At 41.4% G+C, this 27,251-nt stretch overlaps 1 long non-coding RNA gene across 1 annotated transcript; it reads right to left on the bottom strand.

The window, feature by feature from the left end:
* Positions 1–2,209: 2,209 nt before the first annotated feature.
* Positions 2,210–27,048, bottom strand: LOC121696258. The gene is made up of 4 exons (XR_006026271.1): positions 26,935–27,048; positions 15,214–15,219; positions 12,792–12,797; positions 2,210–2,220 (listed from the first exon to the last, which is right to left on the bottom strand). It is a non-coding gene; the product is annotated as an uncharacterized LOC121696258 (long non-coding RNA).
* Positions 27,049–27,251: the final 203 nt, after the last annotated feature.

Below are 27,251 nucleotides of genomic sequence, written 5' to 3'. Positions count from 1 at the left end.
TGGAAGGGGTCCAGGGTGGGGGGGAGAATGGCTTTGATATGTGACATGACAAGCCGCTCAAAGCACTTCATGATGATGGGTGTCAGTGCCACAGGGCGGTAGTCATTGAAGCAGGATGGAGCAGTTTTCTTCGGCACAGGTATGATGGTGGCAGCTTTGAAACATGATGGGACGATGGCTTGCTTCAGGGAAGTGTTAAAGATGTCTGTGAAGACATCCTTAAGCTCCCCTGCACAGTCCTTCAGCGCACGACCTGGGATGTTGTCTGGACCTGTTGCCTTACGGGTGTTGATAGCAGCAAGTGTCCTCTTCACGCTGTCGGCAGAGAGGCACAGGGGCTGCTCATGTAGAGGGGGATGGGTCTTCTGTGGGCAGGTGCTGTTTTGTGCTTCAAAGCGAGCAAAGAAGCGGTTCAGGTTGTTGAGCAGAGGGATGTTGCTCTCACAGCTCTGTGGCGCGGGCTTGTAGTCCGTGAGGGCCTGAATGCCCTGCCATAGGCTTTGTGAGTTCCTACTGTCTTTGAAGTGGGTGGTTATCTTGTGAGTGTATTCCTTTTTTGCTTCCTTGATGCCACGGGACAGGTTGGCTCTCGCTGTTTTCATGCCAGCTTCATCCCCAGCTCTGTAGGCTTTGTCTCTGGCCCTCAGCAGCCTGAGGACATCCCCTGTCAGCCATGGCTTCCAGTTAGCCCGAGTGATGATGTCTTTTGTGTGGGTCACATCATCGATGCACTTGGTGATGTAAGAGGTTACAGTGTCTGTATACTCCTCTATGTCTGTCCGGTTGTTGTAAGTGGCTGCCTGCTTAAACATTTCCCAGTCTGTTGTGTCAAAGCAGTCTTGAAGAGCATCGGAGGCTCCCTCAGGCCACACTTTTACCTGCTTACGAACCGGTTTGTTCGCTTTTACCCTTTGTCTGTATGCGGGCATTAGCATAACAGTGATATGGTCTGAAAGTCCAATGTGGGGGAGGGGGGTGGCTTTGTATGCTCCTTTGTGTGTAGTGTAGACCAGGTCCAGGATGTTCTCTCCTCTTGTTGGAAAATCAACATGCTGGTGTAGCTTTGGAAGTACAGTTTTGAGATCAGCATGGTTAAAATCTCCAGTGAAGATGGTGAAACCGTCTGGGTGTGCTGTCTGTTGTTCACTGACAGCCTGGTACAATTCACTAAGAGCCGCGTTCTTATCGCTGTTGTTGTTGGTAGGCGGGATGTATACTGCATATATATGATGATGATATTATGCTATGCAATTAAATAGCATATATATACTCTATATATGACTCTATATGATGCTTGCATGAGGGAAACATCCCAAAACAACGCCACCCATATAATTGCTGTTGTTTTGAGAAGTATTTCTCATGCAAGCATCATGCAACAATGCGAAAACAATGAAACTATTGTAGCCCTAATTATATTTTCCCGCACTTCAGTCACATTGTCTTTTAAGAAAATGCAGTCCATTTTTCGGTTCCAGCAGCCAACAACCTCAGAACTGACCCTTCAGGCCTCTCAGGAGGCGCTGGCCTTCTAACCTAGTGACCACCATAGCAACCAGCATGATTGCCCTAGCAACCACGATATTTATGCGTTTTAGCTTATTGGATGTTGCGTTAATGCAGATAACTTTTGATCCGTTTGCACGATTTTCATAAATGAGGTACCGTTGGAATCCTTGGATGAGGCCGAGTTCCATGCCTCTGATCAAACCCACTCTTGCAGTTCCTCGGAACCGCAAATCTAGTTATTCATTTTATTATTCCCGTCTCCCTAATTTTTTTCCAGCTCCTGTGCCTAGGCCCTTTGAGACAGAGACACCGTTCCAACTTTAAAACGTCCGGGCAGTACCGGTGTAACTTGCGAAACTAAATTTTCACAGGTCACAAATTTGGTCTGAACGCCACGAAACTTGACATACATTATCATTGGACCAAGCCTCACAAAAGTTCCTAGAAGGATTTTTGATTTTGCCCGTCACAGCCAAACGAAATCGGCGGCGAAGCTCCGAAACAGGAAGTCGTCCATATCACAGGAACACTGTCACATATCGATACCAAATTTTGTATGTGAACTCGGGATTCCAATGTGAGGGTGCTTGAACTAAAAAAAAAAAAAAGAAAACATTCCAAAAGTTTCCAGCATTTGACAAACCACCCACCCGTATTTGGTAACTATCACCTTCCACATCTGCAGTTGTACTGGTACATCTATCACAATGCCTTCCAAGTATGCACAATGTCTCTTGGCAGCCACAATGTCTCCAGGCAACCTTGCCCAATCATGAAATCCTTGCTCTGCCATGGGATAGTATGGACTTACGAACTGAAATGGTAAGGGGAACATTAGCTATTTATTGCTGACGTAGTAGTTATTTTCACATTGACGGTATTCAAGTTAAATTTGTCATTATTGTTAAATATCATGATGGGAGAGTATTATTAAAAATGTTACAAGTATGCAAATGCATATGTTTACGGGCATTTAGGTTTTACTGTGTTGTTTTGTTGTAAAGACATGCAAGGCATTCTGGGCCGTAATGAACAGTGGTCGGCAGCACTCCATAGGCTACGTATTAATATGAATGGGTGTTTCTGTAAACCTAGGGACAATGAACAGCTATCTCTGTTACAAAAACGAGCTGGTAATCGCTCATTGAAGAGGGAACTATAATAAAAAGATTGTTTTCCTAAAAGGATGGAGTTGACGAAAGAATAAGCAAGCAATGTCACGTTAATGTTAAATAGCCTACATCTGAATGCTAGGTGGCAACGTTGTATTACATTTCACTAGTGTACTTGAAATACGGTGTGAGCTTCACAAGTAAGGAAGGTGCAAATATTATGTAATTTATCATGCGAAATTATTGGAAATGTTATTTCTTGTTTATTCTAATTGCAAACCTACGGAAGCGTATTGCATTTATGACCAATAAAAAAAAATGCACCCTGTTTGTCTGAATTAATGACTTAGCACATCCTGTTTTTCTGAATTAACCAGTTAACTCTCTCATCAATACAGAAAAACAGCCCTGTTTCTCCGAATTAACGAGTTATTCTGATTTTCTGAATTAACGATAAAATTATCATTAATTCAGAAAAACAGAAAAGATGGCCAAGCAAACAGCAACATACGATAGTGCGTTCTGGTAATGATGGATGCTTCCCAGTTCATTTGTTTTTATTTCCTACTTGAGGAATGAGGCACTGGGAGATGTTGACATGTCTCCATAAAGATGGCATTCAAATTAGTATGTCTACACTACGACGGCGATTGAAGATGATGGGGTTGTTCAGGCGGAAAAATAAGTCTAACTTGCTCAATGTCGCGCTATTCCTAGTGGAACAACTAGAGGAATACGGGATGTTGCATGGCTACAGATTCATGCATCTGAAATGCATCCAAGCTGGCCTGGTTGTCACACATGTAACTGTTCGATACCTGCTACAAATATTAGACCCTCAAGGAGTGCAGCTGAGGCTACGGAAGCGTTTAAGGCGACGGGTATACCGGAATCCTGGTCCAAACTTCTTGTGGCATGTCGACGGATATGATAAACTGAAACCGTATGGCATTTGCATCAATGGCGCAGTGGATGGTTTTTCGCGAAACATCATATGGCTTCACGCGTACTCCACAAACAGCAACCCAAAGGTCATCGCTGGCTATTTCATTGATGAGGTAGAAAAAAGACGCGGAACACCATCATGCATCAGGACAGATCTGGGCACCGATAATTGCGTAATGGGGCAAATGCAGGTGTTTTTAAGAGACACCCATGATGATGAGTTTTCCAAAAGATCCTACATCACCGGTTCAAGTAATCACAACCAAAGGATTGAGCAATGGTGGGGATTCCTAAGAACACACCATGCGCAAGATTGGATCAATGAATTTCAGGATCTTAAGGACCTGGACCATTTTTCTGGAGACTTCCTGGACAAAAATCTCATCCACTTCACTTGCATGGAAGTAATTGAGGTAGGTATAGACAACCTTTGCATAATAACCTTTATGGTCTGCGCAGTCCAAGTCTATCGCATTTACTTAGCCTATTCGAATAAGAAATCCCGTTTTGAAAACATGTGATTGCGCGCACAAAAAACGTATAGGCTATAGCCTAATTCACATTAACATTTGTTGCATTGTGACACCTCACGATTTGGTCGCACGGCTGCCGTGGGCAAACTTCTTCCTTTCATTAGGGAAGCGCCATTCTTAATGGGCCATAATCTCTTTGTGAAACGCGCTTCTCTTGGTGCGCGCATTATAGCCTACCCTTACGCACCTTTGAGCAAGTTCCACCTTGGGTGGAGCGACTCAAAAATTGCAGTTGATAGGCTTTACAGTTCTTAAGCATAGGCCTAGGCCTACACATCAAATTGCATGTCTTTTGCTGGCTATAAGCTATTAAAAACAAAACAAAAAATAATATTTCAATTGATCAAAGATAGCCTATGGTTTAATGACAATAAAGGCCTATTTGGACACATCTTTCTTTTATCCGATCATGGACATTAGGATGTGTAGCCTATAAAAGACCCATCATTCCATTGTACATTATCGACCAGACACCAAAAACTGCTATGCCCACGTTGATATGAATGCAGATGCGTTTTTTTCTTAAACCACAGTCCTATTTTAAATTACTTATTGGGCACTGAACTTTGGGGGGTATTTGTTCGTGCATTGTGAAACTTTGTTGTCAATTGTGTGTCGGGCCTTCAGTTGCGCGCCGAGTGTCCGCGAGTTCGTTCATTACAATACAAAGTGAAGCGCAAAAGCGCAAGGGGGGCGCACAGAAGCTGCGAGACAAAAGCCTACAAGTGGATGCAGCAAAATTTGTCAAAATCACAGAAATGTTCACCCCAAGGTCGACTGTTACAGCGGGTGCAGGGCCGTCGACATCGAGTGCACAGACTGAAGCGGAACACAGCTTTGATGTGGTGTAGTAACACAGAGGAAGGCGAAGTACAGCTGGATTCGGAGGAGGTGGAGAGAGACGTTACGTTTGATGTGCAGTGTAGTGACACAGAGGAAATAGAAGTACAGGTGGATTCGGAAGAGGTGGAGAGAGACGTTACGGAGGAGAAGATAACCCAGCACGGACAAATTGAGGAAGAGGTCAGAATAGCTACTGTAAATGTTAGCAGAATGAAGAGGGACGTTTCATGCAGGGAGATCTGTTGTGTGTGTGGAGGACTGGGTGACCACCTGCTCCTCCGCTTTCGATTGACATGCATTTGAGCGTTTCTCTGCAACATGCATCAGTAGCAAAGAAGCCATCTGCATTTTATATGTATTTATTAATGTGGCGCCCCCTAATGCACAGCTGACTACGCCACCCCTTGAGATAAGTAGTGTCTGATATTAGAGCAAGGGGAACTCTATCCCAATGAATGTACAAAGACAGGTGTTTAGAAAAGTATAAAAATACAGTCTTTATTAAATACTTAAGGTGTTGCTGTGGTTGGTAAACAATTACACATGGAGGGGGGAAGGGAAAGTTACAGCCATCAAGTTTAGACTAGTCGAGTGGCTGAGAGATGAAATACTAACAGGATGTTAGGGCTCACTACCACACGTGAATGATGACCGCACTTCTTGAAGTAATACACGCTAAGAATTCACAATACACTGCACTGCAAATCTTCTGTCGCTAAGGAAAGCCTAACTAAAGGCATTAAGGCTCACACACAGCACTACAACCAGTCATTGAGTGAACTTTAAGGGAACCCGCTATCCAGTAGCCTCCCACACTACCCAGGCTCGACTGTATCTGAAATTACTTAGGGCCTTAAGGGGAAGACAAGGGAAGACAGGGGTAAAAGAAAAGCCCCTCTAACCTGTGGCTCACAGAACGGCCTATACGCTATTACATACACCTAGCCACAGGCTAGAAGGGGCAAACAAAATACACATGTATAATAAATATGCACGGTCTAAGAACCATACCAGTCATACAAACATACAGTGTAGAGAACAGCAGCTTAGCAACACCATGTAGCAGTCTGGATCTGTTGCGGTGAAAGTTAGCACAAGCTTTTGGACATTTACACTTCCCCCCTCGCTGGCGGCTACAATAGCCAGCGAAGTGCTGATGGGAGATAAACATAGCGGCACATTACAAACAAGGCAGCCAGGACAAACTAATGTGACTACTGTGCTAGATAGCGTACTTTGATCACATACGGAGAACTTTGACACAATTAGCTCGCCCCTCCAAGCATTGGTGGAGCTGCCTCACAGCGGCCTTGCTGGCGTCTGCTCAGTCACACCCTTCAACTTGACGCCGCACCCGAACCACTGCCACTTACACAGCCGCATTTGATGTGTGAAACGCTACTGACCTAAGGACCCCAGGTGCCTATAGATATGCCCGCTCCCATAATGTCAGGTGACTTAATTAGTCAATGCCCACCCTCACCCTACTTAGTGACGTAACGGGAGTGTAAGAAAATGAGCAGCAGCAGCAGAATTACCCAGGCTACAATCAATATGCGTCATCTGATCGGTCACAATCATGTTCATTTATGCTATGATAACACTGAACAAAGTTGACATAATTTCTATTGCACCCCTCCATACAAGACACCTTACAGATTATGTGAAATATTTATCCTATGTTTATATAAACGTACTTCACACCAGTATCGTGAAGCGTGGTCACATCTATAAATACACTATCAACATTATCGACAAACGTAGTAGACCCCTACGCGGATTAATTTGTGCATGCGCCAAAGACAGAACACAGTTTATCAATGGAGTATCTCTCATGCGAGCGATATAGATCAAGTAGCCGGCGGAGCAATAGTCTCAGCTCTCGGGACAGTTTGTACAGTTAGTTCAGTCCCCGCTGCGGAGAACGGTCTCCTACACTCTTTGGTATATATGTAAAGACGCAGAACATGATTGACATATATAACAGCCGGCGGTTTTTTCGATGATATTGGAATAAACTGGCGTCTAAATGGCAAATACTGGTGAGTTGTAGCTGAGACTTTCTAATGTGGAGACACAGCACTCAAAAAATACTCCATAGAAATGCATGGGGCTAGTTTGTCACGCCAATATGGCCGTTGTCTACACATATCCCACCCCTTCCTCGGCAAAACGTCGACATGTGAATACATTGAGCCAATCATATGATGTATTGTGAAGACATTGTGCCAATCATGTGTTGTGATCTCGCCGCTGGAGCAAGATTGGTGTCGTGAAGCCTTGCGCACGCGCAGTTCGACCCAAAGACTGTGCCCGATGAGTGCCCATAAAACGTTGGTATATGGCCGCCGAGTGGAGGGACTTGCCTAAAAGGACTTTGGTTGTAGTTACCCCCTGCTAGTTTGTAGCTCCCTGTGCCATAGCTCAACATTTCTGAATCAGTAACAGTAATCAACATACATAAAGCAAAAGCACTAATACCCCTAGTAGTAGTGATGCCAGCCTAGCTACTCCAGTAATTGTCTCCGCCACTTGCCATTAAATTGCCCTAACTTTAGCATGCTTGAGTTGCATCCATTGCTAATGAGCTAATGATTTCCCCTAGCCTAGCACTAGTTCATGCAGTGCCAAAGTGAAATGTCTCTGGACCCTGACCTTAATCGTAAACTAAACAAGCTAAACAAAATATGAATTGGTGATCGTTAGCCTATGCAGGCTACATTGTAGGCTAGGCATCACAGCCAACATCCATAAATATGAAGTGGTACGTAAACATTACAAAATGATCGGTAGCCTATGCAGGCTGCATTGTAGGCTAGGCATCACAGCCAACATCCATAGAAGCTAGCTGCTAGCTAAAATGCGAAATACTGAATGCGATTTAGAATCTAGCAGTGTTCTATATTTATGCATCTACACAGACATTCTTTGATAAAACCCAAGTTAAATCGGACGTTTTCAGTTTGCTGCGGAGGGTTTGACAGCCAAACCAAACACCTAAAACAAACATTAAACCACCTAGTCCAGGTATCTATAAACTTACCTCATGCAAGTCACAGCTCTGTTTTTCTGAATTAACGAGATAATTTTATTGTTAATTCAGACAATCAGAATAACTCGTTAATTCAGAGAAACAGGGCTGTTTTTCTGTATTGATGAGATAGTAAACTGGTTATTTCAGAAAAACAGGATGTGCTAAGTCATTAATTCAGACAAACAGGGTGCATTTTTTAAAAAAAATTTTTTTTTATTGGTCATGAATGCAATACGCTAACCACACACATCCATTCGTAATCATACGTACACTTTTAATACCTTGAAAAGACTCTCATTTTGTTTATTTGATGTTGCCTAGCAACGGGAACAGACTTCAGAGCAAAGATTCTAGAACAGAGCTTCAGAGAGACACGTTTTGAGTTCGTGGCCAAGTACCTAAAATATCGGTTTCCATGTGTATGTACTGGATGGTGTGCTTCCTTTATGAAAGTAAGTGTTTTATAGAGTTACAGACATAATGAGTCATGTTGTAGTGGTCCACATAAATGTGCCCCTGCTAAGCGGAGATTTAACATCATTCATTTCTTGTGTGGCTAGAAGCTAGCTAGCTATGTCATAGGGAGGAGATGTTGCTGTAACGTTATGGGCTTTATGTTGCTTAGTGTAATGCTATGGTCATTTGATATGAGATGCTTGTACTCTTAACTTTAGGACTCCTATTTTTTTTTTACTAAGAGTAATTCAGGAAGCATTTTAGCCCTAAAAGTAGCACCTGAGTCTGTGACCGCTTAAGCGAGGACTCCTAATAAGACCGATTCACAAACAATGTTTTGTGGTGGCATTTCATGTCGCGATGTTTGAAATGCGTCTAACAATCACGAGGGAACAATTTTGCACTGTAGGCATAACTAAGGGATGCAGTAACACCACCACCAACAACAAAAACTAGCCTACTCATTGTTTACATGTACATTAAATGTAACGTTTCATTGTGAATCAAATTAAAAGATTCTCCTCTTTGCAAACGTTGGCATAGGCATATGGTGACAGATTAATTTAATAATGTTGCTGCGTGAATCACGGTAAGAGCGAATGAAGTGTCCACTTCTTAATGGGACTCACTGTATGGAAGTAGGCTAAGTAAAATAGAGATGTTTAAAATAAGATAAAGTTAGGATATGCCCGCTTGACAACGGCAGAGATAACTGGCCTTTGGCCATAGCAACCATCCATTTAGAACGACTGGCCTTCATAGCAACCAAGGATCTTAGCTGTGATTCATGTAGCTACAGTATGCATGCAATGTGATGTGATGAAATATACAGAGACAGGTCAAGAAATATAGTGCAATGTAGACAGTAGTGTACAGTTGATTTACAGAAGGTGGTTTAGAGTAATATGAATTAAATATATGTATGTAGATGTAGCAGTAACATTATAATAGTAGAAATAATAATATAGATATATGCAGTGTATTAACAGAATATAATAAAACAGAATAAATATGGATATTCAATATGACAAATATATAACAGATACTGTATGTACATAACATACAGCTAGCTATGTGCAGTGTGGAAACAGTGTCATTGTAGTGCAGAAACAACATTATAAGAGTAGTAAGAATAAGTCTATGTGCAGGATGAACATGTACATTTGTAAATAAATAGAAAACTATGGGTGAGAGGGATAAATTAATTTTATTTAATCGTAAAAGTAAATTGCATTCAATTAAATTGCAATTAAAAATCTTTCCAGTAGGCAAAAAGTACAGCCAAAGCTGAGCTTGATCAACTAGAACGTCTAAAGAACCAGAACTTGAGTGTAGTTTTTTGCTGGGTCCCAGGCCATGTTGGTCTGAGGGGAAATGAGAAAGCGGACAGTGCTGCCAAGCAAGCCCTCAATGAAGAAGTCACAGAATGTCAAATCCCTGCCCCAGACCTTAAACCTATACTGAACTCTTACATCACAGATAAGTGGCAATCTGAATGGGATTAAAATGTACCAACAAGCAAGCAAGGAATGTGAATTTTTCATTCACGTTTTCATGATCCACTGGGTCGTTATGGGCCACACAAAATACGGTGTTGCTAAAATTACTCCTATTGTGGCTATTAGAGACATGCGTTCATGAGTATCCAGCTACATTCAATGAGTTAAGTAACATACATTCACACACACAAAAAAACATCACTAATGTTGTGGACATTCCTTTATTCTGAGATACATCAATAGGCTCTCAAAACAATCCCAAACAGACATAAGGTCTTTATAGAGCAAATCCATATAGATTATTTGTCAAATAAACATAATTAGGGGATGGAATATATTAAAATAAATCAGTGAAAAAGTATCCTGACAAACAAGCAGCATTTACTGCAATAGTTGAATAGAGCTTTTGAGGTATTGCTACTGCTCCAACACTGAAAGGCACTGTTAAAATGCTTGGATCAAGCCAGGTTCAGCATAGCGTATGTCACTGTCTGCTCACGTTGGTGACCGGACCAGGGCAAGCACACTTTCGCAGTTCCCGCCGGAAATGCAGTCAAGTTAATAATGTGGTTGCTCAAGAAACAAGTTCTTTCAGTGGTAAGACACCGTAACAAAAAGGAGCAAGAGCTGTTTTTTGAGCTGCAGTGTGTGAGCGTGGAAGCCCCAACCACAGCAAGGCTTGTTTGTTTACTTTGTTTGTTTGTCTGTTCATTTATTTTAAGCAGTTGGGTACAGACTCTAAAATCCACCCCTGCTGTGACGATGGCTTTTCACAAAAGCCTCATAACCCTCTCGGACAGACAGTGGGCATCCAGGGGTCGTATATGCCCCGAGTCAGATAAAGAATCTCCATCTCTGTCACGTCAGAAAAAAAACACATGCAGTAACACACATTTTATCTCTCACAGGGTGCACCTGTTGCTGTTGTCCGATTTGGATTGCCTTGTCAAATCCAATCCCATGCAGAATTTGTATAGTTGATTAAATATCACTCAAATCCAGCGCTGTGTTCTGGGTTATCCAAGGTCATTTTCTCAACCCTCACATGAGGTCATGTGTACCAATGAAACCGTTCCGATGAACTTCAGTTGTGGTAATTGATAGGTAGATTACTCAGCAACAGATTTAGCCTACTCTAATGGATTTTCAGATGCCACTGGGATAAGTGTGTGCTAAGTAGTTTTATAGGTATTGTTATCTGATCGTGACAGATTTATTATGTGACCTTTACAGTAATAATGGGAAATACCATTGGCAGAAGATTAATATACTGTACTGTAGCTACAGTCAATACAGCAGATGCTTTTCAAGCAAAGCCTCTTAAAATGGGAGATAAGAATGTGTTAGCTTAACGTGTGTACTACGTGAGTCATAGTGACCCAGGTGTTATTGATCAGACAGTTAACCTCCGGAAAATACTGCATCTACAACCAATCAATCAAATAACTATACTGTATATGCAACTATTGAATATTTCCTTGCTGTTCTATACAATTATTCAGCAAAGATTATAGTGAGTTCAAGAGGACAAACATATGTTCAGTTCTTTTCTTGTTTTTGCAGACACTATATTAGTTTGACCATGACTGAAGGTCTGAGATGAGTTGGAGTCTAAGAATAAGTCTTGGGGAGCATGTAGAATTCAGAAGTCATCCATCATCTCATTCTCCATCTCACTGACAGTGTAGATATCCCCGATTCAAAATGAGTTTCGACAGTCTTGTTGTCAACAAATCAATTACAAATCAGAAATAAGGAATAATGGCAGATTCACAACCTGTCTGACCTTAGGGTTTAATTTTTGTTTTTTATTTGTCAACGACTACAGATCTTGCATGGGGAAGTACAGTGCTGTGTCGAAGCCCAGGTGAGCTAAGGTAGAAGTGTAGATCTTGCAATGACACCTCTGGGGTTCTGTAGTTAACAGTCACAGAGACAGAAATAAGAAGTAGTCAGGCCACTGCCACACAATATTAACCATTAAGGAAAACCAAATTACATCATCTGCATTATGAAGGACCAAAATATGGGAACCCTCTCTGCATTCTACAAAAATAGGTAGTGCACTGGACCAATGTCTCAGAACACATGCAGATAGACGCTAATACCCCCTCTACAACTCCTGAGGGGTGAGGATGAGAAAAGATTCAACAAAGTAAACAAAAAAACAGAGACAACATGACATACAGAGAAAGAAATGGAGAGAAAGAGCGATAGAAGCAGAGAGAGTAACGAGGAGAGAAAGAGAGATAATAGCATGCTGGGATAGAGGCAGACATAGACCATTGCATATCACAGGCTCTTTCCCTTTCCCTGCGCCTCTTCTCTCTCACCTGTTTGTGCATGTTTGGCGTATAGGTGATGTCTGCAGATGTCAGTCAGAGATGTGTTGCAGGCCTGTGCTGTATGTGCATGCGTTTCAGCGTGCATGAACCGAGAGAGACAGAGAACAAATTATGAATTGGAACCATATGTTACAAATATCGAAGATTATATAAAAAAAGAAACTTCTAACCTCCTACAGATTTAGGGAGCACTCTCTGGAAGTTGAGAGGGGTAGGCACAGACCTACCTATCCTATTATTTTTATTTATCACTTATTTTAAGTTTTATTACCTATTACCACTTCTTCATTTTACATTTTATCTGTATTATTATACCACATATGTAAGTCCAACCCCCCCCCATACACACACACACACACACACACACACAAAACCACCAAAGCAAAGCAAATGAATACAACAAGCCAAAGGAAAGCAAAAAGCAGCATCAGTCAAGCGATCAGTTCATATAATTAAAAAATCCAGCAACAATTCACCGCGTCTCCATATCACCGGATCATTTGGAATAATTATACTTGATCCTTAGAGAGAGAGAGAGTGATGAGGGTGTGAGAGATAAAGAGTGATGAGGGTGAGGGAGAGAGAGAGTGGGAGATGAGGGTGAAGGAGAGAGATGAAGAAAGAGAGGAAGGGAGAAATGAATGAGAGAGAAATATCAGGGTGAGAAAGAGAGAGGGAGAGATGAGATGAGAGATGAGGGAGAGAGTGGAAGCAAAAAGCAAGGCTGAGAGGGAATAAAAAAGAAACAGATAAAGTTACGCGGAGAAAGAGAGAGAGAAAAATAAAGGGACAGAAACAGAGAATAGAAACAAGATTGAGGTGGGACAGTGATGAAGAGAGAGAGAGAGAGAAAGATTAACACTACTGCCATGAAAGACATTCTTCATGTTTTATGTGTGGGCACAATCCTCCTTCCTACCGTCCCATCTCCCTCTCCCTCCCTCTCTATCTTTCTCCCCCTCTCCCTCCCTTTTTTCTCTCCCTCCCTCCCTCTCCCTCCTTCCCTCTCTCTGAGTCTGTTCTCTGTGTTGATAAATGTGGGCCTGCTCAGCGTCCCCAGTCTTCTCCCTCTTCATCATTACCTTCATCATCCTCCCTCCCTCACTTCAAGACAGGTCAGCCACCCAAATCCCCAATTCTGAATTGTGATTTCAACTGAAGTGAAGTTCCATGTGCTGCCGGGGGATGAGCGCGAGAGAGAGAGAGAGAGAGAGAGAGAGAGAAAGAGTGTGTGTGAGTGAGAGAGAGAGAGAGAGAGTTGGGGTGTCTGTCTGTGTGTGTGTGTTTTTGTGGTCCTTTTAACTTTGTATTGCAGTGCTGTTCAGAGTGGAACAAAGAAAAAAATGAGGACGTTTGTATCTACTTTTTCCATTTTTTGCATTGTCCCTAACTGTAGAAAATATTATTCTGCACACCAGTTGTTTCAGCACATAGTGTGAATCTGAGTGCATTGTGTATGAATCCTGCTGGCTGAATCATGCTGGAAGCAGATTAAATATTCACAGCATCCTACATTCCACTTAAAGTATGTTGATGGTACATTTAAACAGAGAGAAACATATTCAAAGTAGAAGGGAAATGAAAGGTAAAGAGAGAGAGAGAGAGGAAGGGGTGGGTGGGTAAATTAAAGTATGAGGGGGGTATAGGGAGGATAACTCAAATAGTCAAAAGAGAGAAGACAGAAAAACAATGAGAGAAACAATGTCCGAAAGACACAGGTAGAGGAAAGAGAACGAAAAAAATAAAAACGTTCATAAGCTTTTTTTTGTGTTTGAGTCGTGTTGTTCCAACTGGATGGAGTTTCACTAAAACTTCCTTTTTTGTTTTTACTCATTATTAGTTCCATCAAGTGGCATAAATATGTTAGTGACTTGCATAAAATTGTTATAGAGTACGTTTGACCTTCTAAAATTAATTCAACCATAATTGCCAAAGTTGTTTCTAGCAGCAAAATGGTAGCAAAATATAGAAACACCATCAGTAACTAGATGTACCGCATAGCGGACCAAAATATGACTACCGCTCAGTCCTATACAGCCGTTCCGCGAAAATAAATCACACTTCAATTTGTCTCCATATTTTACTCCATCCCCCACTCTTGAAACTTTTGTGTATGCTTGTTTGGCATGCCTGAGTGTGTGTGTGTGGCTGCACAGAAAGTAGCCTACTGGTGCTGAAAAGGTGAATAGATTGTAGAATAGCCAAAGAAGATGTAGCATTGTTATAAAACCTTTAAAATCTCTAAACAATCACAAGTAGGGCAGTTCATCACAGTTCATCCATTGCAACTGGATTGATGAAAGGTCACTTACACCTGTAGGCTACATTGCATTTGGGAAAAGCAAAAGGTATCAGCATAATGCTATTTATTTATTTATTTATTTATAAACAAAAACATCTCTGTCAGTTCCATGCCGTTTTCAACAGCTATCAAAAACAAAGGTCATTTTTGGATGGATGGATTTTTTGTGAATGTTTCTTCTTCTTCATAAGATTTTAGTCATCTTTAGTTCATGTAATACTTTATTGTTAATGCACAAATTAAGTAACAGTAGTCTGAAACGAAATGCTGTTTTACATCTAACCAGTGGTGCAAATAACTGACATGTCCAAATGGGCCTTGATGAAATGCGTCGCTAGACTGTTCATACACATTTTAACGGGCCAAAGTTGAAGAGCTGTTGTCCGTTATTGTTCGTGCAAATATAGGCTGATTCATGTTCCCTTGCATTGTGTAACTGAGGTCCATGGCTAGTCTGGCTTTCACCAGACCAAGCTCAATAAATAAATAAATAGCGGGCAGATCAGGCTGGGTTCACCCAACCTAGTCCATAGGCACCCGATATTGTTTAATTTTCCGATTGAGAGATCCACGCTCTGGCTATTCTAAATGCAAAAATGCATCAGGGAGTTATGACAAAACTGTAACTAACAAACCAAATCCTAATAGAAAGCTTTTAGCTTCCCTAAGCTACAGGTAGGCTTATAAGGTAGGCCTATTTACAACATAAATTGTCAATAGGCTATGCTGGTGACACAAATAAAATCTCCTTTGGAAACCAATGGCTTACGACTTACAGTATCAAGCGGACTTAAACTGCCATATCGTGGCGAAAAGTTGTAATAAAATTCACGCATTTCCATGAGTCAAGGAAAGCGCGAATGAAGTAGCCACTTCTAAATGGGACTCACTACACAGTAGCTTAAGGTGTGTTGCTAAAGCAGCCATAATGAAATGAAGGTGTCATTGGATACTTCACACACACTTTTAATTTCACAGACTACAACTACCAAGCTGGAATCAAAGCACATCGATTCCCCTCTCACACCCTGCACGCACTTAAAACAAAATAAACAGGCGTCTCAGTCTCACGCATGTATAGGCAAAACTGTATCAGACCGGTGTAACGTTGGTAAATCTTCCATTGCACAGAATGATTTTTGTAGCACGTGCAACAAATGACAGTCGAAAGATACAATTACATTGCTACTATCAATTTGCTTGGTATAACCGCATTTATAGTTTTCTACAAATGCAATCAATCAAATTGGCCTCCATCACTCAACCAACGCTAACGGTAACATTACCTAGGTCCTTATTGATATTATAAGATTAACGTACCTGCAGTAAAAACCAAGCATGTCCGATAAACATCCTCAGATTTATTTCGGCTTCAAGAAGAAATGGAAATTACATTTCATGTGAACATCATCCTATCCTTACTAGACGTTCTCTGCGGTAAACTACACTCCTTGTATGAAGCGTCCATTGTTTTTCCAACCCACTTTTAACTTCCAACAAAATTACGTCTCACTGCAACGACGCGCCATCTAGTGGACAAACGACTACTTATCGCCAATACTGGAAATGCAGCCATGATGATGATGATGAATATCATCATCATCATGAATTTGTAATTATGTATCGGCCGTTCTAATACCGATAGTATGTGGGTGCCTGTGTGTGTGTGCATGTGTATATGTGTGCACCGCCATCTGCAGGCCAATGAGTGTACAGTCACTAAATGTACACATAACCTAATTTTTTTTAGACCCCCCCCCCCCCCCCCCCCATGGATGCAATTCTACGAAACTTGGCATACCCCCAGAGAATGCCAGGTCAATCATACACATAAAATTTGGTGCAGTTCTGAACATCTTAACTGAAGATTGGGGCGATTAAAGCAGAATAATATTGCATTTTCATTTTTTACCGGGGGGGTGCAAATCACAAATGAGTGATTATGGGCCAGATTGATGTGGGCCCTTGAGACCAACATACCATAAAAGATTCTTCATCCTCAGTGCCACGGTAGTTATTTAGGAAAAACTGCTTTTTTGCGGTTCGGGGGGCCCAGCACGGGGGGGGGGGGAGTGGCCCCCTCAATTTAGGCTACTTGGCTACGCAAAAAGGTTTCTATTACAGCACAACTCCTATTCAATGAATGGCTGCCTTGTCTCGCAATAAACAGCGGTAGAAATCCTGACACTTTTTCAACTGCATGAAACATAACAGTGAACCATCAAATATCTCCCAGAGTTCAGTGCCCATCAGTCCCAACATTTAGCAATATAATCAAACAGTCCAAAAGTAAATTAGATCCCAAACTAAACCGAAAATGTTATGCTTTTGATAGTTTACCAGTATGCCGCTCCAAACGAAACGCATCTCTAATGATGGTTGTTATAGACAAACTGGCTTCAGATATCCAACAGAGTGAATATGAGATTGTGCAGTCTTACAGTACTGTAGATGGCTGTGGTTAGTGATGTGATGCTGTTAATGAGGAGTTTTACATAGCGCAAACCCTATAGGATATTATTTATTTAGCGTACCTATAAGGCTTTTTTTCCTTATCAAAAGTGAGGGGGGCGACGGCCGTCTCTTCAGCACTGTGTGGGACATATCCCCCACGTCCCCCGTGCCTCCTGCGCCCAGGGTTCTAAATTAACTTTTTTGATCACCAGCCAATGTGGCTGGTAACTTTCTAAAGTTACTAGCCAATCAGAATTTCTATTAGCCAATCCGGTGAAAATAAGAGAATTATGAGTTTATGAGATGAGTGTCACTGAATGCATTTGATCATTGTATTAACATTGTTGGCATGAATACGTACTGTACCACAAAATATACACAGAAAGTGCATTTCACTTCATTTCATGTTTGGGATCTCTATCTATTTCTCTGTCGATATCCTCATCCCCTGCTTCATTCCTATTCTCGCCCCCATAAGTCTGTCCCAACCACTGGCACATTTAGTTTAATCTTAACTTAATAAAAAGGAGATATCAATTATCATCAACAATGACAAGCCAGCTATAACCTGCCACTCGTTTTCTCTCCCTCTCCTGCACACTCAGATGCGTTCTCAATTAAATGGAGTAGCATAGGGCCTATGTTCAAGTTAGATCTTTATAGAGAGGACCCGGAAAGTATCATCTTTATGTAACATGCTGTTGGTGCATGTTGACATTGTATACTTTCTCTAACAAGAGTGAAAAACAGTTTGCAGTACAGCTACTATTTATTGGCTAAATGTTGGTCCCTCCTCTGTCTCTTGGTGCCCTACACACAGTGCGTGATGCGTGTGGTGGTGGTGATAACTGATCAGGCTACCTTTTTAAAACTGAAAATTTTCGCCTACAAGCTCCTCACGTTCCATCTTCAGCTAACTCCATAGACAATAAAATAAACGATCTTGCTGCTTCAGGTTTTGCGGCCTCCGTTACATGACATCAGCCCCCCACAAAGGAAATATGTAAACACAATGCGTTAATTGTGTTAATATTTCGTAATGCATTATGCATTTGTGTTATGTAAATGTGATAGTTACTTTTTACTTTTTACTTTACTTTACTGGCTAACTCCCTCCTCTTTCAGTCTATGTTCCCTGCTCTGGCTCCGTTCGTTCTTCTAATTCCTTGTGTTTTCTGATAGACGCTCCGTTCGTTTCCATGGTCTCTCGCGCTGGTTTCACTGCAAACTGTGTGCAGCCGACGTAGCATTACGTGGTCATGGAAAATGTAGGAAGTACTGCCGGGGGATATATGACCGAAAACAGAGCCTTATGTATCATGCATGTAATGCCTAATGCATCACCGGCCAAACTGGCTAGTAAGTTTTTATTAACACCCGACAAAATAAATTTTAACCCGCATTTGGGTTGGCGGGTGTTAATTTAGAACCCTGCCTGCGCCCCTGGGTATTCCACACAAACATTGAAAGTATGTGTGACAACTGAATTCAAAGTGGACCAGTTTGGACCAGTCAGCTACTCTCTCTCTGTGTGTGTGTGTGTGTGTGTGTGTGTTCTGCCTGCATGGCTTTGTGTACAATGTGTGTCTATCTTTCTGTCATCATCCCCCCCATATTTAGAACATATTCAGAAAGAATATATGGAGAAAGGATGGCCAGACCATGAGCATACAATGATTGACCAAGGTGTTGACCAATCATACAACCCATTTTGCAGCCACTCAATTGGTTAGATTTGAATGTTATTATTGTTATTGATCAATAGTAAATGATCTGATCAACTTCAGGTAAATGATTAAGCCTAGTCCTGGACTATGTAGCGAACCACTACATATTACGCACAACAGAATGGACCGGCAGTATGCCATGAGGGTTTCCTTTCTCTTGTCGAGATGTTGCTAGGATCCCTGTTCAAATCATAGGCCTACTCTGCAGTTCCCCTGGCTGGTCTCCCTGGTAACACTCTACGCTCATCTCACTCAGTTCACTTTCCCATCCGCCAGTATACAACTATACAACCTTTTCCACAACTCACTTCCCTTCCAAGACTTTGATCCAAACAGACTTTCTTGTTTTGTACAAATAGATCTATATATTTTTGGATTATGGGGGCAAATTATTCAATTTCTACTGTTACACAGAATTTTAGTTTGTCTGTTGAATGATTTATTGATTACTTAAATTGTGTATGAATATTTTGGTCTAATTTAAAAATGATCACAATATATGATTTGACTTTTATAAAACTTTGTGTTGTTTGATTTATGTGCTAGTCTCACTGTAACTGGCTTAATATCAAATTGGCAGCCAATATTACCTGGCACCCCAGAGACAATTTGATCTTTAAATTTAACTAAAAGAGAACTTGAGATGTCCATTAAAAAAAACAAAGTTTAATCTTAGATACGTATGGGAATTGGGCTCTTAGTCTTTTGGCAAACACCTTCTGCTTCATTATGTAACAGTCTACAGCAATGCCAGAATAGCATAGCACTCTCTATGTAACAGTCTACTGCAATGCCAGAATAGCATAGCACTCTCTATGTAAGCATGACCGCCTCTGACCACACCATGTATCCATCCATTCTCATTACACAAAGGGACATATGGAACACATAAGTTATAGATATTCGTTAGGCCAACTATGAACAATCTGACCTTTAGCTTTTGCTAGTATCTTCCCTCTACCAGTTACTTCACCATATTTGCCACAGAAATAAGCATGCCTCAGTACAAAAGAAGTGTATGCTAAAGTTTGCTCTTTGCTCAAAAGCTCAAAGTATGCTCTTTCCTCAAAAGTAGGCAAACAACCAAAACAAAAAAGAGATGTTTTAGTATCTCTTGTGGGTTTGGGTATCCTTAGCATCATTTCAAAAAGAAAGACCAAACTGCTGACCTGGTGTTGTAGAGGCATGCAATCAGTTACCAGTTTGCCTACAGTTAGGATTCAGGCTCAGCAATAACTACTGGGGGCTGTGTGGGTTTCTCACCCCCTAGAAAGTGTAAACAGTCTAAAGAGTGAATATATCCTGTATATATTCATTGGCTTCGCCCTCCTCTGGAGTCTGAGGCCTGTCAGTCACCATTGAGATGGTCTGACATGCCTTGACATCTTTCATATATTTCTCTGGTCTAGAAAAGCATTGATCCAAAACTGCCACATGTTCTTTACATTTATTGTCAGAAGATAGACAGGGTCCACTGTGTCAGCATGGACATGTGGCATGTTCATAGACCTGTATTATCTCTACTTGTCTTGCAGACATTTTGTCTTGGCCGATGGAGATGGTAGGCTATCCTACAAGTGGCCGAATGGATTATGAATAGACACTCAGAAACACTTGACATGATTTGCTATTGTTCAAGATAGCTGTCTGTGCATTTGCCATGGCAAAGCTAGCTAAATTATAATTAATGCAGAGAAAGAGCCTTTACAACACCAATATGCAGCAATTTTTACTTCAGTCAGGACCACTTTCACTTTGTCAAGACAGTTTTTTTACTATTTACCTCATTATGGTTCATTTGGCAGTTTGGCTCTGTACAGGGAGTGCAAACGTGGAAAGCCTCCCCCCACTATAGTGTACAGAACAGACTTCTATCAGATATCCCAATTCTCCCAGAAGCTGTGTGAGTCTCATGCTTATGGATAGCGGCTCCCTGATGCTCGCACCTTATCTACAGTCTCTGGCAACCCAGCAAATATTTTGGGAGTGTGACAAACAAAGAGAACGAGTGACGAGAGATAATGACAGGGAGAACATCCTGATTGGTCTCTCTGTGTGGTATTTTTACCCACCTACCTATCAGTTCTCTGTGGGCAGGCTTTAGTCGGCCTATGTCTCTCTCTCTCATTATCCATCAGTCATTAGTTAAAGCGTCTCGCAACATGATGGCAGTCTTCCAAAAAAAACAGAAGGTCAATAAACACATTTCACCCTAAAGTGCAGCCCTGCCTGTAGAACATGACAGTGTTGCCCACTTAAGTATTTGCAACAGTTAGCCAACACTTCCACTGCCCTTGGTGGGTTTTATTAATGTAAAGAGTTTTACAGGTATCATCCATTGTTTTTGTTATTCAAAGTAGCTGGCTAGCTGCTCATGAGCTGAGCAACTGTATTGATATATGTGACAGATTACACAGTATGTACCGTTATGGTCTGGCAACCACCCCACGGAAATGTAAGACAGAACGCTTTTACAAAACATCACCAACTCATTTATATCATCAAAAGAACCGAGCTGATTTGCTGGCAAACTCTTCTTCAGTTCCAACAGTGCTATGTGCATTGTGCAGTGCTCTATTATTTTGCATGCATTGTAGGTAGCTGGCTCACTACTTTCAGCCCTATAGCACACCACTGTCACCTTAGTCAAAATGTGTTAACAAAGCATGTAAAGGATGGACGGGTTGGACCTTTGGGCTCTTGTAAACCATCTCTCTGTCATTATGCTCTACCACCTGAGCTCTATGCGGTGTTGTCTTGCAAGGCCTTGAGATGTTGAAGTGCAGTGGATACTCTGAAGACTGTGTTGGAGGAAGGAGCGGTGAAGCTGAGAGGTAGAGATGGGGGGACAAAGCATGGACAAGGCCTCATGGTCAACCCATCTGTTCCACTGGCTCTCTAGATAGATAGATAGATAGATAGATAGATAGATGTTCAGTGTTCTAGCAGCCATACAAACACAGCATATACTGTACATATCATCCACAAGACACAGCCTGAATAATCTTAAAAAGATTATTCTAAAACAAAATATTCTAAAAGATGATTCTTCTCTACTTAAGTGCATCATCACCCAACCAGCCCACCAGAGTGCCACAGACTGGGAGGCAATGCGTAAAACACACTTAATCATCCACAATCAGTTAACTTAAATTATGGAACCATTTACTGGTAGTGTCATATGAAAAATCAGTACTTAGCTACACCATTTACTCAACATCAGCTAATTGCAATTTGAGGCAGACAGTTCAAATAATGTAAGAGCTATCTAAAGGTGTAATTTAACATAACATATAAGCAATTACTGTAAGTAAGCACACACTGATCCATTACTAGTGCAAATGTGACATTCATTGGAAAATTTATATTTTTAGTACATTAATCTACTGTTTTGCCTTCATCTCAGTTGCTGTTGTTGTGGCAGGCAGGTGTAGAGCAGATTGTATGTTTCATGCTTGCCATTGCATCATTTTGGAAGTCTGCGTGTTGAATATTTCTCGTCTTTGCCCTGGATGTTTCATTTTGCCTTGTTTGTGTATGTGTGTGTGTGTGTGTCTGTGTAAGGCTCGCTAGCTAATGTGTTTTGGAGATCATAGCCAGGTCATTTCAGACTCAGCTGGCTTTTGGATGGGACTGTTAGTCGAAACACATGCCACAGACCACTGCTGGCAGAGATCCCTAATACCACAAAGTGGCGTGTTCAATACCCAGGGTGCACATACTGTAAACTGATAAGATGCTTTATGCTTTAGTTTCCTCTGTAGAACTGTATGCTGTATGAGTGAATGGGATGTACATGGGTTAGCATAGAAATGAAGCACATCAGTTACACTTGCCTTCCTGACCTTTGGATGGCCTTCTCTGTTGGCAGCCTGAGAGAGAGAGAGAGAGGGGAGGGAGAAAGGAGGGTAGATAAAAAGAAAGAGCAAGTGATTCAGAGCATGAGAGAGATGGAAAATAAGAGGAAGGAGAGAGGGTATACAAATAAAGAGAGAATGATTCAGAGATGGAGAAGAAAGAAAGAGAGAGTGTAGTGTAGAGAGAGCTGGCAGCAGAGCAGACTTATAGAGTTCACCTTCTCTATCCCTCCAACCCTTCACAGATGTTAAACTCAGCACCATATGGCAGCATTCATACTCATTAGTTTATCCATGCCCTTCTGATCACATTGTGTGTGTGTGTGTGTGTGTGTATAGAGTTTGCATTAGCCACCAGACACTTTAGGCTGATCCTTTCTTCAAAGAAACACAACGAAGGTCAGTGCTCCAAGTTGTCAGCATGTCTGTCTTCCTCCATCTCACATTGAGCCTTGATTACATTGCATTTTTGCATGTATTAGTTCTCTCATGGCTGCACGTGCTCCTTGTGCTGTTTGTCCCTCTACTGTCCTCTCTAGTTCTGCTCAGGTTTTGCTACAGCTGATTCTGGCCCAGGTGATGAAGCTGCAGTTAGAGGCCTCAGTTGCCTGTTACTGAGAGAGGTTGCTGGAGGACCTCTGGCTGGGGCTTCTGTCCCTCTCAGCCTGGGATTTTGTGTTGCTGTTGTGTTTGGCCTTTAAGTCTTTTGTAGCATTGAACTAGTGTCCTGGGGGTATTCCAAGTACATGGTTTAGTGACAAACCTGGGTAAGTTAACTCAGAGTAAGTGGTAAACCTCCTCAATAGAAGAGCTATATGGCTAACACAAAAATGCTATAAGGCTCTTGTTGTAGGAGGTTTTACCACTTACTCTGAGTTAACATACCCAGGTTTGTAACTTAACCACATACTTGTAATACCTCCCTGGTTATGTTGTATGTCTCTATGTTAATAAATCCCATGGATCAGGTTGTTTTAAAGATATTTTCTGTGGTTGATTTGGCACAGTGGTGGAGTGTTGTTCACTCTAAAGGGTGTGGCATAATAACATTCCTGATAATAAAAGCTGCACTATAATCAGTTGTGTTTCTGTAACCTGCATTGGATTTCCTCAACATCACAAAGAAACATCTGACAAGATGGTCTCAAGGACAATCCACTGCGATTTATCTTTGAGATACTGTATTACCCAGGTTGTTATTCATTTTCCTCTTTCCCACACTTTCCTGTCTATCCTTTTTTCCATGTGTCCTCACAGAATCGTCCCTGACCTTCATTTGAATTTTAAAAGCTGTTTTTGTGCTCTGGCACAAACACATGCAAGTCTGTCTTTAATGCAAGTCTGGCATTATAAACCGTCTCTCCAGGACTTGCTCCGAAACGTTTCTGAGTGGAATAACATTTACAACAAGGCTGAGACTTTCAAGACAAGGGGTAAGTGGGGAGCTGATGGAGAATGGTAACTGAGGAACGGTGTGGGGGGTAAACACCGGGGCTTTAAATCATTATCGTGTTAAATGGCACTGCAAATGCCGGTGAGTCGGCAATAATGTTTTCCGCGACATTAGCTGAATATGCAGTCCAATGTCTCCCATTTAGCGCCAGAAAGGTCAGACACTCGAAGCTGAGAGAACAGAATGAGATGCATGACAATAACATGCTAGATAATGATGTTCTGGGCGCAGAGTTTATGAGATGCATGAGAATAACATTCTACATAATGATGTTCTGTTTTAAGGGCGCCGAGTTTATGAGATACAATTCAATAAAGAGGCAAACTATGACAGTGGAGACAAATGCTGCGGAGTTTTTTGCACTAAAATCCCACTAGAAGAGCTCTTTTGTAAAGCTCCATCGACATGCTCCACAAACTCTGACCCACTTCATTCCAGTGTTATGACTCTGATAAATGCTTGAAAATGGACAGATAATGAATTGCACCAATTGGGGAAAAATGAATAGTTATGAAGCACTCAAACAGATTGAATTCTTTATGCCTGCTTGCTCGACACTTCCTCGCACGTCTAACCTGGATAGAAACGGACTTTGAACAGGGTCAGTAGCATTTTTATTCCAGTCCAGACCTGCATTATTTGGAAAAAAATAATGTCATCTTCCTGACCTGAATGCTAAAATCAATTCAAAGCATAATTTTGTGTACTGAAACATCTGTTGGTTGCTTGGCAGGGGAAGTGGCATGCATTTAAAATGACACTTATCATGGCAGTTCTCCGGAGGCCTGTTTTTCTCTCTGCCGCCTCATCCACCATCAAGCTCATGTAAGAGCTGTTGTGTGACCCATATGCTGTTGTTTGTTTATCCCTATTGGGAGGATAACTGCATTAGTTACTGAACTTGTACTAGATAACTGTATTCGTTTCAGAAATGTGGCCAGGGTAGAACCACTGAAGTGAAAAAGAGGTCGTATGGAGTGTCATCTTGAATACAAAGCAATTATGACACTCTCAGAAACAGGAAGACACATTCCATTCCCATGTGACCATCTCTGACTTCAAAGACATTTTCATTACTTTGTCTTTTCATCTCTGTCATCAGGTTTCTGTTTTGAAAGTGTGTTGCAGAGAAAAGTAAGAAGTGTGAAGTCACAACTTTTAAATTACGTAATGATTAACAACATACATTTTCTGAGATAATCTTTGATTTCAGGTGCCTACAGTACTTTAATTAGGTGAGAACTATCAGCTGTTGAAATGCTCTGATTTTTTTGTCAGCAACTAAAGTGATGTGCAGATGTTTTGCTTTCCGTTGCTCATATTATTCATCTGGTAATTGGGATGTTCTGAAAAATATGTCAATCATTTGTTGATAAGCCTGTAGAATACAAAAAAAAGTCACATAAAGCAAACATCACCTCAAATTACATACAGCAAGTCACATACAGCAAACAGCACCTCACCATCTGCTAGCTGCCCGCACTGTAAAAAACACAGTCTCTGTGAACAGCCCAGGCTCCAAAAATTGCAACAAAAACAACCTGGTCCAGCCTGGACCATAAAAACATAACAAACTGTTCCAGCCAATAACGTACGAGATGCGCATTTAGGAAAGTTTCAATTGCACGGGAGGGAGGTGGAGGGAGAAGCAAGCTAGCTCTCGGTTTTGTTTGAACGTCAACAGAAGTGACGTTACCCAACATCGCATACACCTTTAACTTTACTTACAAGAAAGATAATGCGTTTGCTAATAAAATAGTAGCATCCATTAGAAAGTTCTGAAAGTAATTGTGAAAATCACTTTCTTTGCAATTAAATACAGTGTATGTGGGGTTTCACTTGTTCACTGTTTCACTCAGGGGTAGAGTGGGACACTAAATATTACCAATAGACTTCAAGCTATTGTGTTGTTCATGCATGAGGTCGTGAAAGATCAATTCCTGATGATTCATAAGATATAAAGGAATGAATTAATGCATAACTCATTAACTAATTCATGATAATTCATGTACCCTTACACCATAAAGTGTTACACCGTAACATTTAACACCGTAAAGTGTTACAGACACAAAAACAAGATATGACTGGTGGTGAATACTGTTGTTTTCTGCTGAGTACTCCGTCTGTTCCAACCATTAGGTCACTTAAAGGAATACGCCACCCCTAAATTGGGTCACTCCCCGCAGTCCCTAGAGTTGGATGAGTGAGCCAACGCGTTTTATAGCCAACCCAGCCATTGTCCTAATCTAGAAACGGCCCGGTTAGCTTTAGCTTAGCGTAGTCGCTGTAATCTGGCGATTCCAGCTAGCATGTCGTTGCAAAAGTGAATCAAATAACTCAAGATTTTATTATTATTATTATTATATTATTATAATTTTATAATTATTTCTCGTAACCTGTACATTCATATCGAGTACAAATATCAATGCAAATTAACACGAAGGAATTTACTAGACCAATTTAGATTTGGAACTATTTTCGGGCATAGCACCGGCAAAGCACCGCTGCCAGGCGCAAATACATCACACAGCCCACCATCGATGGCAGTATTTTATCCCACTCTGCACAGCACAAACACTCCATTTCAGTCGGCATGGGTTGGCACACTCCACACTCACAACACCTGTTTGCTCTCGTTCTCTCATCCGACTCGCCTTGACTAGTCGCAACGTCCTCTCTTCCCAGATCCAAAGCTCGCAACTCCTCTTCAGTGAACTCAGGTTCGAAAAGGTAGGGTCTTGGATCTTGGTAGTTGAAGTCATCATCTTCGTCTATCGTGTAATCTTCCATATTCATCGCCATTAGAACTCTTAGAGAAAGCCCACCTGTCAGTGTCAGCCTAGTAGCAGAGAACTTGGTAGTCACGCTCGTGTATGCCGGAAGTTGAGGGTTTTCAGATGCTGCGTGATGTCTTTGCGCCTGGCAGCGGTGCTTTGCCGGTGCTATGCCCGAAAATAGTTCCAAATCTAAATTGGTCTAGTAAATTCCTTCGTGTTAATTTGCATTGATATTTGTACTCGATATGAATGTACAGGTTACGAGAAATAATTATAAAATTATAATAATATAATAATAATAATAATAATAAAATCTTGAGTTATTTGATTCACTTTTGCAACGACATGCTAGCTGGAATCGCCAGATTACAGCGACTACGCTAAGCTAAAGCTAACCGGGCCGTT

The sequence above is a fragment of the Alosa sapidissima genome, chromosome 21 (genome assembly GCF_018492685.1).
Source record: "Alosa sapidissima isolate fAloSap1 chromosome 21, fAloSap1.pri, whole genome shotgun sequence".
NCBI classification, from domain to species: Eukaryota; Metazoa; Chordata; class Actinopteri; order Clupeiformes; family Clupeidae; genus Alosa; species Alosa sapidissima.
This window is presented reverse-complemented; position numbering and strand designations above follow the sequence as displayed.